This window comes from Cupressus sempervirens, chromosome 10 (genome assembly GCF_028749045.1).
Source record: "Cupressus sempervirens isolate cs-2001-9-10 chromosome 10, ASM2874904v1, whole genome shotgun sequence".
NCBI lineage: Eukaryota > Viridiplantae > Streptophyta > Pinopsida > Cupressales > Cupressaceae > Cupressus > Cupressus sempervirens.
In genome coordinates this window covers 848,215,131-848,230,302 of record NC_143127.1, presented here as the reverse complement: position 1 = coordinate 848,230,302, position 15,172 = coordinate 848,215,131, and positions in this window count along the sequence as shown.

Here is a 15,172-nt window from a genome sequence, read left to right as displayed (position 1 = left end):
ACCACATTGTTTTCCTCTTGTCGAATGTTGGGTAACCTGTAACAATGTGTATCATCTTCTCTATGATCTTAACTGGTCCATTTTCTAGCCATAACTCCATGTCATGAATTCTTCTTAGTGCAACTTTAATCCATTCAATTTTGAATTTTTTTAGAAAATCTAGGGCAGGAATTAACCCTTTTCTCTTAACAATTTTAAACTCATCCTTTAATATTAATTCATCACAAAAAAATTCATACGACACCTTAATCTCATATTCTCCAACTTCATTAATTTTGAACATGTAACAATCCTCATATCATGAATCATAATGACTTTTGGGTGGTATCAATGATAGCACACCCATTGAATCTTCTTCCATCAAAATTTTAGGAGTAACACAAAACTTAGGTGGAGTATGTTGGTGTTTTAAAACTACCAAGAAAAAAATACTTGATACCAGGATTCTAAAGATAAAACTTGGTCTAAAGGCTAGTAACCTCCTATATTCAACTAAGAAAACTTCAAATATGGACCCAACTTCAACAAAATCATAGGGATTCTCTACTCTTTAGGTTCTACAAAACCAAGGTAGGTGCACCTGAGGGATATATGGATGTATAAGTGGTTTATGGTTCTTGACTTCAAATATGCTTATTAATATCTACTTGACTTCTATCCCTTATAGTAGATAATGGTCACAATTCTTCTATACTTCACAAATAATCCTTGATAGCAGCAGTTAACAATGACATACAAGGGATTATTGCAAATAAGTGCTGACCAACAGTTTAACTCTTCATACATGAAAGTAAAAATTGATTTGATTTTAAGATTTTGCTTTATGCAACTCTATGATTTCTTCAACATACAAAGTAAATAAATGATTAGTGCCCTAGCCATTGGCATTTAGAGTCTACCCATCAATTTTGATCTAATTAATTTCCTTACAATCAATTATATCATAAAATTTACCCTAAACCCCATTCTTATGAACATCCCTTTTATATAGTTGGAAATCCTATCACTTTATTGAAGCATTTACTTAATTCCTCAAATTGAAAGTAACAAAAAACTAATATACAACCTATCCTAGTTGCATTAAATTGAATAAACCTTGCTCATACAATCTCAAGATGACCAACACATAACAATGGAGATAGAATTTAGAGAAATAGATATGGCAAAATATTATTCTTGTATTAACTCTCCTTGAAAATCTTAAAGTATTGATATAAACTCATAATAAATCAAGATAGGACAACATAATCTTTCAATTTTTAGTGTATTCTCAGATTTGTAGAGATAGATACATCACAAAGTTAACACTAAGACTTACTAGATCAAATGTAAAATTAGCATAATACTAAAATTTTATCGAAATCTGACCTCAACTCCACATCTTGAAAATCATTTTATAGAAAGGATTGCAACAAGCTTCATATGGGAGGACACTTGTCAAAAAACTATTCAAAATTAAATACAAAGATATTTCCATCCTATTACAATACAAAAACATTCTTTGTACTTGGCCAAAATTCTAAGATGTAGTTATAAAACTGGCAGGTGGCATTTGTCAACAGATATCTCTTCAAAAAATTTGATTTGTCTTCAACTCATGTCACCATCCCTACCTTTTCTTTGTTCTTTATACCTTTAACTACATACTTTATTCATCCTTCAACTACCACCAAATGGCAAGGCTTTGATGTTTGCAATCAATTCTATAAGAATTTGGTATAGCTCTGATACCATGTAAGAATTTGCCTTAGGGAAATATTCACCCAAGATCGTAGAACTCGAACACAAGCACAAATGTAGACCAAAAAGGAGTATGATCAATATATCAAAGTATTTCCTCATACATTGCTATGTATTCTATGTGATGAATGTACACACTACGAGTGCCTGTATATAAAGGCCTCTCAGGAAGCACCTAGAATGTCTCTAGAAAGAACCAGGAGATAAGATAAGCATGAAAAATAAGCACACATCTTATCCATCATTCTAGATGAGAGGATAAGAATGAGAAGGTGTATCTCAAGTGGAGATGTTGTAGACACCATGTGCTTAATTAGTGTGCTAACTGCTATGTCGTAGACACCATGTGCATAAAAGAGGTGCGAACTCCTATGCTATCAACATGACAACTCACAAGAGTGCACATACTCTTAGGTGACTAATAAATTAATATTAAACTAATGCATTAACCTAAGTAAACTTGAGTAAGTGTAAATAGTGAATAATTATTTACACCAAAACCCCCCCTTAAGTGCAACTTAGGGGAACGCCCTTAAGCTTACAAAAACTTGGATGAAATGCATAATGGGTCCCGACTACTAGGCCATGTTAGGTACCCATTTACATAATGAAATGTAGTCTCTCATAAAGCAGAGAAAGAGGGAAAACCTCATGGGAAAAATTGTCCCCCAAAAAGAGAGATGAAAAGACAAGATGCATGGATGGATGGAGTAATCAAGACCCCCCCATTACAACATACATCAAGTATATACAATAGAGAAGTGGAAGGAAAAAACCCCTTAAGAGGAAAAAGTCCCCCCAATAAAAGAGAAGAAGAAGGAGAAAAGGTAGTCACCTCCCCCATAAAATGTAAGGTGCTGACTAGTGAGGAATGCTCCAATGTAGAAGCTGATTCATGACTACTGAATGATGTTCCTCCCCTTTGGAAGAAACAATGGTAGAGGTACTAGTGAGATGCTTTTCCTATGTGTAGAAAGAATCTCAATGATGAAAGGTGTCTCTAAAACTTGTTCAAGTGTCCTTGTGTCGATGCCAATGGTGGCTCCTTCTAAAACTACTGAGAAGAAGTATAGATCTAGCAAGGATTGTTGTAGAACCTGTTTCAAAGAACCAATAGTCTCCTCAAATGATAAAGAGACCTCCAACAAGTGTTGTACATAAGTATCCACAATCACACCAACATGTAAAGATTGATCATGTAGAGAATGGACATGAGGGTCAGAGTGGGTCCTCACAACAATTGTAGAAGGATCGTCCTCAGTAAAGATAAGTGATAGATCATCAAAGAAGTCTACCAAATTTGTTGTGTGTGACTCTACAAACAAACTTGAAATTTTAGTCAAGAAGTCATCACCTAAGGCTGAAATTGGAAGACAAAGTGTACCCTGTTGTGCTGAAGTACATGAATCAATCACTATGGCAATAGAGGAACTATTCACCTCAAAGAGAAGATGAATATCATCTAGGATGTCCCCCACATCTTCAATGTGAGACTCCACAAATAATTGTGCAATGTCTAGTAGGAAGTCATCACATGAAGGTAAAGTAGGAAAGCATGAATTGTCTTGCTGCACTAAATCCAAAGCATTTGTGGCTGAAATAGGATTAGTAGGAGCAACATGAGAATCTGGAGGCGTGATCTCATCTTGAGTTGAAGAAACAATAGTTGGAGTGACTGGATGTAGAATGTCCTCTGGAGATGGAGGAACACATGGATCTCCATATGCTTCCCAAATAGACATCCAAATATCATAAGGAAAACTTGCCATTCTAAGAGGAGCAAAAGATTCCTTACTCGTATTGTTATATAGAAAGCGACGAAGGTGCACAAGATGTGTCCAATTAAAATGTGGCGGCAATGAATAGAGATAAGGAAGTAATTCGTGATGGTCTCTTAGATGATCAAGTATCAAAGCACTCCATTTATGATAGTTTATTATTGTCAACTATGGTCTAGTACCAGACTCACATATCTGACAAGACTCCATGAGATTAATTAATGAACCCCCAAAGAATCAAAGAACCCCCGCCCCCCCCCCCCCCCCAATGTATGATTTAGGCACTTGGTAGCCACTTGTCAATTTAGGGCCTATTTCTGAAAGTAGTATTTATGTCCACAAAACCTATAATATAATTATAGATTTGGAAAGTAGACAAAAAAAGTGCACTCTAAAATTAAAAAAAACTTGATTTGGAGTCCAGATGAGCCTGTACTAAGCATTTTAAGTGGCAAAATTTGGGATATGCTAGTTGCAAAAAAAATTAGGAATAGAGATCTCAAACCACCTCCATCGATGTGTTGATCACAAAATTCTACCCCAAAACAAAAAAAAAATTGATCGCAAAAAAGAGTCCATATGAGGGAGATATTGATGTTTGAAAATCACTTATGCTATTATTTTTTATGAATCACTACTGTTGCACCTCCAAAAATCAAATGGCTCTAGATTTTGCCTCAGATGTCTGATTTGGAAGAAACAAAATCTATTTTGGGGGTTTTTTGACCTTTTGAATGTGATGCAAATATCTGATTTGCACCAGCAAGCACCAATCTTCACTTGCAAAAAATCTCTCCTATGGTCCAATGGCCAAAAAAATTCTGAAAAATAATGTAGATTTGAAAAAATAGCAAAGATGCAGATGAAAAAAATGCAGATTTGAAAATTAAATGAACAAATCTAAAATGATCATACCAATTTTGCAAATCAGTCCATTGGGTGTCAGTATGCAAATTTTTTTGGCCTCACGATCAACTTTGGGCTAGGGTAGGCAACTTTATAGCTGATTTTCACCAAATCAACGTTCCAGATGCAATGGCGAGGTCAGATTTGGCTCTAAACACTCCCAATTTTTACAATACTCTGGATTCGAGCTGAGGAGCTGAAGCAATAGTTGTCTCAAATGGCTATGTTAAGAGAGATTCTCCATACCATGTAAGAATTTGGTATAGCTCTGATACCATGTAAGAATTTGCCTTAGGGAAAGATTCACCCAAGATTGTAGAACTCAAACACAAGCACAACTATAGACCAAAAAGGAGTATGATCAATATATCAAAGTATGTCCTCATACATTGCTTTGTATTGTATGTGATGAATGTATACACTAGGAGTGCATGTGTATAAAAGCCTCTAAGGAAGCACCTAGAATGTCTCTAGAAAGAACTAGGAGATAAGATAAACATGACAACTAAGTACACATCTTATCCATCATTCTAGATGAGAGGATAAGAATGGCAAGGTGTATCTCAAGTGGAGATTTTGTAGGCACCATGTGCTAACTCCTATGTTGTAGACCCCATGTGCATAAAAGAGGTGTAGACTCCTATGTTGTCAACATGACAACTCACAAGAGTGCACATACTCTTAGGTGACTAATAAATAAATATTAAAATAATGCATTAACCTAAGTAAACTTAAGTAAATGTAAATAGTGAATAATTATTTACACCAACAAATTCCCATATGGTAATTATTTGTATCCACAGCTATCCAAGTGGCATCTCTAATCACCTCCAATTCATCTAAGCCCTTGGTCCACTTGACATCAGTTATGGCCTTAACCTCAAAAATTATTTTGGACATTTTTGCCTCTATTTGATAAAGCATATCAACCATATCATAAACTGTTGTAACACTTGCTTCATTATTGCAAAAAGATAAAAACCTAGGATGATCAAGAATGCCTTCAAAAGAGGATGACCACTCTACCCAGTCTTTCAATTTACCTTCACCATCCAAGATTGTAGGTACAAAATTAGGAGTACCTACAAAAATTATCTTCATTTTGTTCTGGATTAGCTACATCTTGCCACTAAAGAAACTATTCAAGTCTTTCACGTTATGGATGACTTTTCTAGTATTCCTAATGGTTACCTTTGGAAAATATTTTTTATGAGGCAGCAAAGGGACTAAGCTATCAAAAAATTTCATGTATGGGCCACACGTATTTAAGAGTGGAGATAATAGAGCAATAGCCTCTAAACATCTATATTCTACTCCTTCTAATGCAAGGTAGCTGATATGCACATTCTAAGAAACTATCTTCAATGCATTGATCTTATGAATTAACAAGTTCTTCATTGCTCTAATCTCTACATCCTTGCTTGCTTCTAAATTTTCTCCATCAATATTCATTTCATGGCCTCATGTTTCCCCTATTTTATGTGCCTGGCCTTCTACTTATACACTTTTGTCATGGAGTTCTATAGTAGTTTTGACACTCTTCTTTAATGATGCTACTTCCATTTCTAGCTTGATAGTCTTCTACTGCAAGACAAAAGTTTTCTTCATTTCCTCTTCATAGCTTCTTCTTGTCTTAAGAAATCTTTCATATGTTTTTTCCACTTGATCTTGAAGAGTATCCATCTTGTTTTTACTCATCAGTGCTATTGAAGTATGCATCCCATTAAACTTATCACTAGAAGTGGATTGGACATGCTAGAAAATAACATTCCCCCTAGGGGACTCCTTGATTTCCATAAGGGTAGGTTTATCATGCTTTGGAGCTAAACTCCAAATCACCATTGTTTGAGCATCGATATTAAAACCCAATCCTCTCAATTCTCCAATTTGATTTTCATCTTCAAATGAAATTATTCTTTCATGTCTTCTCATTTGATCTAGCAAAAATAAAGAGATGAGGCCCCATCCTAGAAAAATAATCATGCAACTTCTTGTTATCAAATCTTTGGCCTCCTCAATGTGAGGGTTTCACTTGTAGGATCATATTCTTGTAGTTTTTCACAAGTCCATCAACTACTTCTTCTGAATCTCTTGGCTTCAATTGCACTTTAAGTTCATTCTACTTTATTTTAAATAAAAATCTCTTAAACTCCTCATATTTTATGAAGTTATTATCACTCATGAACTCATGATCTTCAATAATTCTATCATCTATCATCTTAGCCTCTACCTATAGCTTTTTTTCTCTCTGTCCATCCTCTAATGCTTGAGATACCAAATATCTTCTCCTTGTATCATCAAAATACTTACTACACTTTGGTAGAATTTGGAGGGCTTTTTTTTGGGCTTTCTTTGGCAATTCAATCATCTTTTGCCTCTTATTTCTCTGTTCTACCCACTCAAAACTTTCAGGAACATCTTCCTCAAGATGGTTTTCTTCAAGCTACTCTTCATCAAGTTTGTCTTCATCATTAGAGACCTCAACTATAATCTCATCATCTGAATAATCTAGGTCAATCCTTTTTCTAATTTCCTCAAGGATTTGAGATACCAATTCATCAAAGTTCACCACACATTTTTCTAATCTAGATTAATAGTCTTCTTTAGGATAAAAACCTTTGAATGATTGATCTACCTTTTTCATTTCATATTCAAAACTAACAACATCCCTATACTTAACCATCCTTTTCCTACATATATCCTCATTCATCCTATCAGCAATAATATCTTCTTCCCACATAGGTTTTGTGGGAGGTAAATTGTATCCCCTCATCTTCTTCAAGGCATGCCTAACCACATTGAATGGATCATAAGTTCTAGCTGGCCTAGTTGGCAATTTATAGTCTTTCAGGAAAGCATTTGTTTCTTCAATTGCATTTTTGCTAATTTTGAAGTCTCCTACCATGGTGCATCTATACAAAAGGGTTCCCTTCTTGACACCTTTGCCCAAGTATTCTCTATTTAAAGAAATCAATTGTGAACACATTTCTACAAACTGTATCCTTTTAGGGACATACTTGAGCAGGATATGGGGTGACTAAGGACATCAAAAAATTATAATAACAATATATTCCTCAAAAAAGAAAACACTTCCCCAATCATGTGTTAATTTCTTTCCAACCTCAAAACACATTTTAGGTTTAACAACCTTTTTAACACTCCCAAGGATGCTTTCAATTAATAGTCCTATCATTTTCAAAATTGGATAAACAAAATAATTATAAAAAGAAATGACATTAGAATAGGGATAAAACATTTTCCATACCCTTGTCCATATTTTTATTGGCTATCTTTCTCCCCATTCTTGTGTAGACTCAAAGAAACTCTGATCAAATATATCAACATTCTTGAACATGATCAGGTGTATAATTAAGGAATAGTGATGGAATTTAAAATCCTTCAAGTCTCCTTGTTGAGAAGTAGTGATCTCTTTATAGATACTCTTGATGATATATTCCACAAAATCATACCCAACATTATGATTTGGGTCTTGGATATTCAAAGCCATGATATAATGTGCTCCTGCAACATTCATGGTTGCATATGAACCTAGGGCTTTATTGATTCCAAATGCAGTATTTTGAAAGTATCTTTGGAAGAATTCCAAAGGCATGATCTTCTCAATATCTTTCTTCTTTGGAATGTCTCCCACATTCTTCTTTATTGAAGGAATGTGTCTGGTCATATTCTTGCCCATGTAGAAACTCTTATGTTTTGTAAAATTCTCATTCCATTTCTCTATCTCAATCGACAATGACATAGGCCCACCCAAGTTGAATGCCTCTATGAATGTTTCTTTATCCAAGGATAGGAAAACACTTCTATCTCTTCTAAAGAATTACTTGTTTATAGGATTGTAGCATTTGATTAATGCTTTTACCAAGTCCATGTTTACAAACACGTCTGGCATAATCATCTTATCCAAATTTTTGACCCAAGGGTTACATATTGGAACCTTTGCTGCTCTATTTTTGTAGAAAAAACCAAAACAATTCATACCCATTTCTATCAAGAACCTTTGCATCTCTGCATAATGCATATGGGTCTTTGAAAGCAAGATCATTTATGTTCTAGGCATTGGTGGAACTAGGCAAAATATGTATCCATTCTTCTACAAATGTGCTAGGAACCTTTGGTAGTGCATCTAGTTTTTCAATCACTGCTTGTGCAATTAATTATCCTTCTCTCTGGGCCATTTCTGTAAGTGATTCTATTAATTTTGTATATTGAATGCTAAAAATTACTAGAATTCACTCTGCAACTTGCAATTCACTTAGGAAACTTAGACAATTAAGAAAATGGTAATGAAAATTTTCCTATCTTTCAGACTTTATTTTCTTTTGCAAGGGGAGTGTGACATTAATGGCAATTAAGATCAACACACTTGAAAAACCTATTAATCCTCAAAAGGCTGACAAACTCCAATTTTTTTCATATCTTTGTACATCCAACTCATATTGTTTCATCCAACTTAGATATGGAAATTAAAACTTCTTTCATGCTTTAAAATTGATAGTTGTGATGATGCACATAACAACTCATTGCTTCTTCGCCATGACTTTTATGTTTTTCTTGATTCGAGGTGTGACCATGTGACTAGGGTTTGTCTTTTTAGTGTCTTACAAACTCACATCTCATCTTTCTAACTGTTGAATCTAGCTTGCGATCTGGTGATAAGCCTTTTATTTCACCTTTCGCACTTTCACAACTTTTATCACTTAACACCTTTTTGACTTCAAAGATGTGTTCCATTGTTTTAATTAGCCGCTATCTTCTTCTTACAGCTTTGGCACTTGAAGAAAAAACTGTTATACTGATCTGAATCATTATATCAATTCAGAGGACAATACCAAAAAAGAAAAAGAAATAATGATATTCTAAAAACATGATAAATAATATTAATAATTCAATTTACTCATAATATTAAATAGAATTTCATACAATTGTGGACAATCTTGTAAGTGAGATGTATGCCTGCAAATCAATCAAATTTGGACAAACCCGTGGAGGAGTTGTGTGTCTGAGCTCATAAAAGTTGGGCTATCCCATGAATGAGATGCATGCCCATGAACTCTATAGGAGTTGGGCAATACCATGATTGAGATGTCTGCCCATGAACTCTGTATATAAGATCTGATACAAATTGTCAATCTCAGCAAATGAGATGTATGTCCATATCATTTTGTTATTAAATTTGACTTGAGCCCCTTTATAAATCTTCCTAGAAGTTGAAAGGTCACTCCATTTACATTCTTATTAGAAGTTGAATGGACAAATCCAAATTGAAAAGTCATTAGAAATAATATAATATGTCATTAGAAATAATATAATATGCATGTTTAGTTCTGATCATTCCTCCCCTCTTATGAGGAAATGGGCCCCATTTTTTGATCACCTTCTATAGGATATATAGTCAATAATGATTCTTCCATCCCAAACACATTATGTTATATTCACCATTGTAGTCAAATTGGGGCAAAAATAGACACTTGTGTTGGATGATGGATGTTGTTTGGTCCATGAAGTCATTGGAATGCAAGTAGTTGTATCCCAAAGATGTACTAACCCTTCATCTCCTGATGTCACAAGAACATGCAAGTGCCCTTAGGACCTATGCATGTGGATCATTAGGTTCTATAGCTCTTGTTGCAAAAACAAGATTATGAAGAATCAATCTTCCATTATAATTGACAGAAGCTAAATATACATCTTTATATTTATATGTGATGCCTAAGATTGAGTCTGTGTGGCCTTTCATCCATTTTATACCACTAACAACTTGCGGCTTGACCTTGACTTCCTCTGTAGAGGCATCATTTTTGGCAAGCAATGTTGCTTCAGCACTATTGCTAGTCTTGTTTATGGTTTTCCCCACACCATTCTGGGGAGTGGGTGCCATAACTAGTCTCTAAGATTCATTGAAAAGCCATGTTGAATTAAAGGTTTATTATAGAAACCTTGTCCACAAATTATGTGGTTGCATTTGAGATTTTCCTTTATAATGGCATATACTAATTTTACCGATTTTGATGTCCTATTCTCCTTTATGGGTCTCGATTTATATATTTGCACACAATAGAATCTACCACCTTTCACCATTCTAATATGTTGCTCCCTTTCACTTCTCAAACCCGTACTCTTCTGTTACCTTATAGCTTCTCCCTCTATGTGAATTTTGAGCCTCTTTATCCTTATCGAGGCCACCTCTCCATATCAACTATCCCACTTCCTTATTGTTTTATTGAGCTTCTTATCTGCAGATTCCTCTCTTCAAACACCTGAGATCTTTTTCCTATCTTTCGGGCTCCATTGTTCCTCTTTTCTGTGTATGGCTTGTTGCATATCCATAGGTTTGAAAAACTCGAGCTATGTTGCCACCTTCACATTGATAGGAATCAAGTTCTTTTACAAACTTGAACCATCCTTGTTGTTCCAAGTTTCATACAAAAATTGAGCTCTCTCCTGTTGCCATGTTGGCACAATTTTGAGAGGATATCCATATGGAATATGAATAGACATAATACCACCTTATCACAATTGAAAGCATTTAAATCGAGTTCCTCCCTCTCAAATCAAAGCCAAACCAATAATAACAATTCTTGGAAAAAAGCACCATTTCAACTCTTGAACTCATACCATGACCAATATGTTACATAACCATTGAAATGATTATGCATAGTTTGAATACCTTTCATTTATCGAAAAATTCAAAATCATGTTAGATCTCAAGCTAATAGATGCTTTGTTGTTAAATCAATTCTGGTGTATATTTGGATGAAGAACATGAAATACCATGAACCCCAGATGATAAAAATCTTCTAAGATGATCGAACTTGGCTCTAATACCACTTATGTGAATTGTTTTGTCAATTTAGAGGACAATACCAAAAGAAGAAATAATGGTATTATAAACACATAATAAAAAAATCAACAATTCAATTTACTCATAATATTAAATAGAATTTCATACAATTGTGGACAATCTCATAAGTGAGATGTATGCCTACAAATCAATCAAATTTGGACAAACCCGTGGAGTTGTGTGTCCAAGCTCATAAAAGTTGGGCTATCCCGTGAATGAGATGTATGTATTTCCATGAGCTCTATAGGAGTTGGGCAATCTAATGGTTGAGATGTCTACCCATGAACTCCGCATATAAGATCTGATACAAATTGGCAATCTCAACAAACAAAATGTATGTCCATATCATTTTGTTCTTAAATTCAACTTGAACCCCTTTATAGATCTTCCTAGAAGTTGAAAGGTCACTCTATCTACATTATTATTAGAAGTTGAATGGACAAATCCAAATTGAAAATTCATTAGAAATAATATAATATGTCATTAGAAATAATATAATATGATTTAATATAATATACATGTTCAGTTATGATCATACACAAACCCTTACAAACATACGATGGTCTTTGACCTTAACCATTCTGAAATTGTCTTTTCTTGCTCGTACCATTAACTAGGTGATTGGAGTTAAACCTTGCGATAATGCAATGCACTACATTTTTCACTTTTCCATCTTTACCATGGGTTATTTACTAACTCCAGTGATGGTGCACTAGCATCTGAATTGAATTAATCATTGAATCACTCTATCATAACTTTACATATTACCTTGTATCAAACCTTTGTGAACCAACGATAAGAACTTCTTTTAACTGTTAGGTGTCTTTTGTGGTTTTACATCTTGAACATCTACTTCATGTATTAATTATGTGATCATGAAATCATGACTTTATTTAACTACCTTCTTGTCTTCATTGCTTCACCACTTAAAAACTTAACCCAACATGTAACTCTGTGAAGATGTGACTAAAGGCTTTTACTACCTCGCTCCACTAACTGGAGGTTATCTTAACTTAGCTGTGAGGACGTGCCTTCATATAGTTCTCAATTGTAAAAATATTTTTTCAACCTTACAACTTAGTGTTTATATTTCATCTGATCTCCTGCGTTATTGCATTGATGTCTTCATTGACCCTCAATACTTTTTGACTGGTTACTTTGTGATGACAGTTTGGGATAGACCATTTTCCTTCCATTTGAGTATCACCACTTGAAATTCCTTAGGTCAAGAATGACTCGCGATCATGTACTTTGTCTTATTTTGCTCAATCACACCTCTAGCCTTGATATCATCATAGACCACTACAAAGCTACGCTAAGCTTGGAATAGATTATTTTGCCATTTTGCTAACCTAGAAGTGGTTAGTTAGTAGAGCAAAGTAATGTTGCAATTATTGAGATTTTGTAACATCACAACTTAAAAGATATAAGGAATCATGAAATATAAATATAAAACTTTTATCTTAAAACCTTAGGATATAAAGATATATCAGGGTTTTTATATGTCTCCCTCTTAAAATTGAAAATGTATTTCGAAAGAACCTTAACAACATAACAAAAAAAAAAACTTACCTAGGGTTTTTCTCATGAAGGCTAACAGAATTTTAAAAAACCCTAAGAACTTAGACATGATTCTTCCTATTTTTCACAAATTTTAACAAGTTTCTAAGTGAAAAGTCAGGCCAATAGAGGACATGTGTCACTCTTCACCAATTGAATATTTCTTACCTCTTCTCCTTGATTCTTCACCGTAGATAATGAAGATGTCATTTTTATTGTGTTAGGGTTTTGAAATTTTTCTTACTGAACAACTCCACACAACTAAAAATCAATACTAGATCACTCTTCCTTTGCTAATTTTCTTGGAATCACCTTTGAAATCACTTCACTAATTGATCAAATCACTCTATGCTCTCAAAATTTAAATGCAAGATGTGTAAAATACCTTCATATTCATGATATATACCTCCATTCATTCAAGTTAGGGTCCCCATTAATGTTGTGTTCTCTATTAGGTGGAATCCAACTATCTCAATCATTACTAAACTTTTGAATTCAATTTCCATTATATAGCTCGATCAATTCCATCTAACTTAGCCTGTATAATAGTTTGACATTTTGGGGTACTTGGTCCATATTGCAATGCTCTATCAGTATAGACAATTTTACCAATATTCGACACCCATAGATATGTTCTTAATGTATCTTTTCTCATACAAATATGAACTTTTTCACATTTTATGTTAGGAACTAATGTATGATAAATCATTAAGTATACAATTCCTTACACACCTTTCTTTATCACTTTGAGGTGGTTTGATCACCTTCTCCATTGGATTGGGTGATCTTAACTTTATTTGTTCCACTAATTTCTACTTCCACCTTTTTCTTCCAAGTTTGATTCATCTCTTTCTTTGTTTGTTCAACATCCACTTTACCTTTACTCTTGATGTGCTCATTATTTGGTACTAGTGTTCAAGTCCTACAATTCTTACTCCCATGTCCAATCTTGTGACAATTTGAATAAACTTTCTTAGGTGCATTATTTTGCCTTCTATTTTTTCTAGTAGGATTTTGCCTGTGATCTGCATTCATATGCTCTATGTCCAAACTTTTGACAATTGTAACAATATCCCTCAAATCTAGGTACAATAGGTGTATTATTCATCTATGATCTACACTCATGTATTTGATTTCCTTGTTTCTTGCAATAAAAAATAATTACCAATAAACTTAGGTTTAGGGTTTTGCATACCATTCTTGCTTCTACAAATTTTTATAGTATGTCCAATTTCACCACAATGATAGCATGTAGGATTTTCCTTTGATTTTGCATTCCTTAGCTCTCCACTCTTGGATGATTCTCCTTTTTTAGTAGATGAAAGTTGCTTTGTATGTCCTAGTCCAGAAGTGTTGTCAGATGAACTAGGTGATCTCATTAGTTCTTCAAAGTATCTTAGTGCTTCACTGGGCTTGTTTGTTCTTTCCATAAGTTCTTTTTCAAATCTTAACTCAGTCCTCAATAGGTCACTCTATGATCTCATATTTTCTATCTCCACATCTTTCTTATTCAATTCCTGATTCACAAGCATTAGTTGATTCATAATGTCTACCTGAGTGTTTGTAAGCTTTTGTACATTAGATGACCTTTCCTCAAGTCTGATAGCCATTTGTCTTTTTTCTTCCTTAGCCACAAATTTGTCTTCTTCATATTTCTTCTTTTGTTCAATCACTTGAAATAGTCTTACTAATTGGATTCCATGTTCTCTTTTCAATCCTCTAACTTCTTCATTCAGGATATTGTTCTTCTCAAGTAGATCTATAATGGTTGCATCAATTTCATTGGAATTTCCAGTGTTAAATAATCCTTGCGTATCAATTTCTTGATAAGGTGTGTCAATATATTGAATGACCATATCCTTTCTCTTTCTTATGGATTTCCTTAGTTCCTCTCTTGTTGTTTCGAGTTGCTGCAATATGGGCTAGATGTCAATCACTTGATTGTCAATAACCTTTCCCAATTTGTAAGCCTCCATCTCCAAGATCTAAACTCTCAAGTTGTTAGCCTTTTTTCAAGAGAACCAATGCTATGATATAAATTATTGGAAGTTAATTGGGAAACTAAGCTACTAGTTGGGGGGGGGGGGGGGGGGGGGGGGTTTGTGGGGTGAATCAGGATCTATAAAACTTTTATCTCTTAAAACAACTTTACTGTATTCACCACATTAACCATCTCATAAGTAGCTTATGCATATCATAACTTGAAAAAAAAATGTTGAAATAGATCTAGGTATGACACCCATGAAATGTAACACATAACACAAAAGTTTTTGGTAACCTAGAAACCCTCAAGGTGAAGGTAAAATTGGGGTGGGGATGACACCCA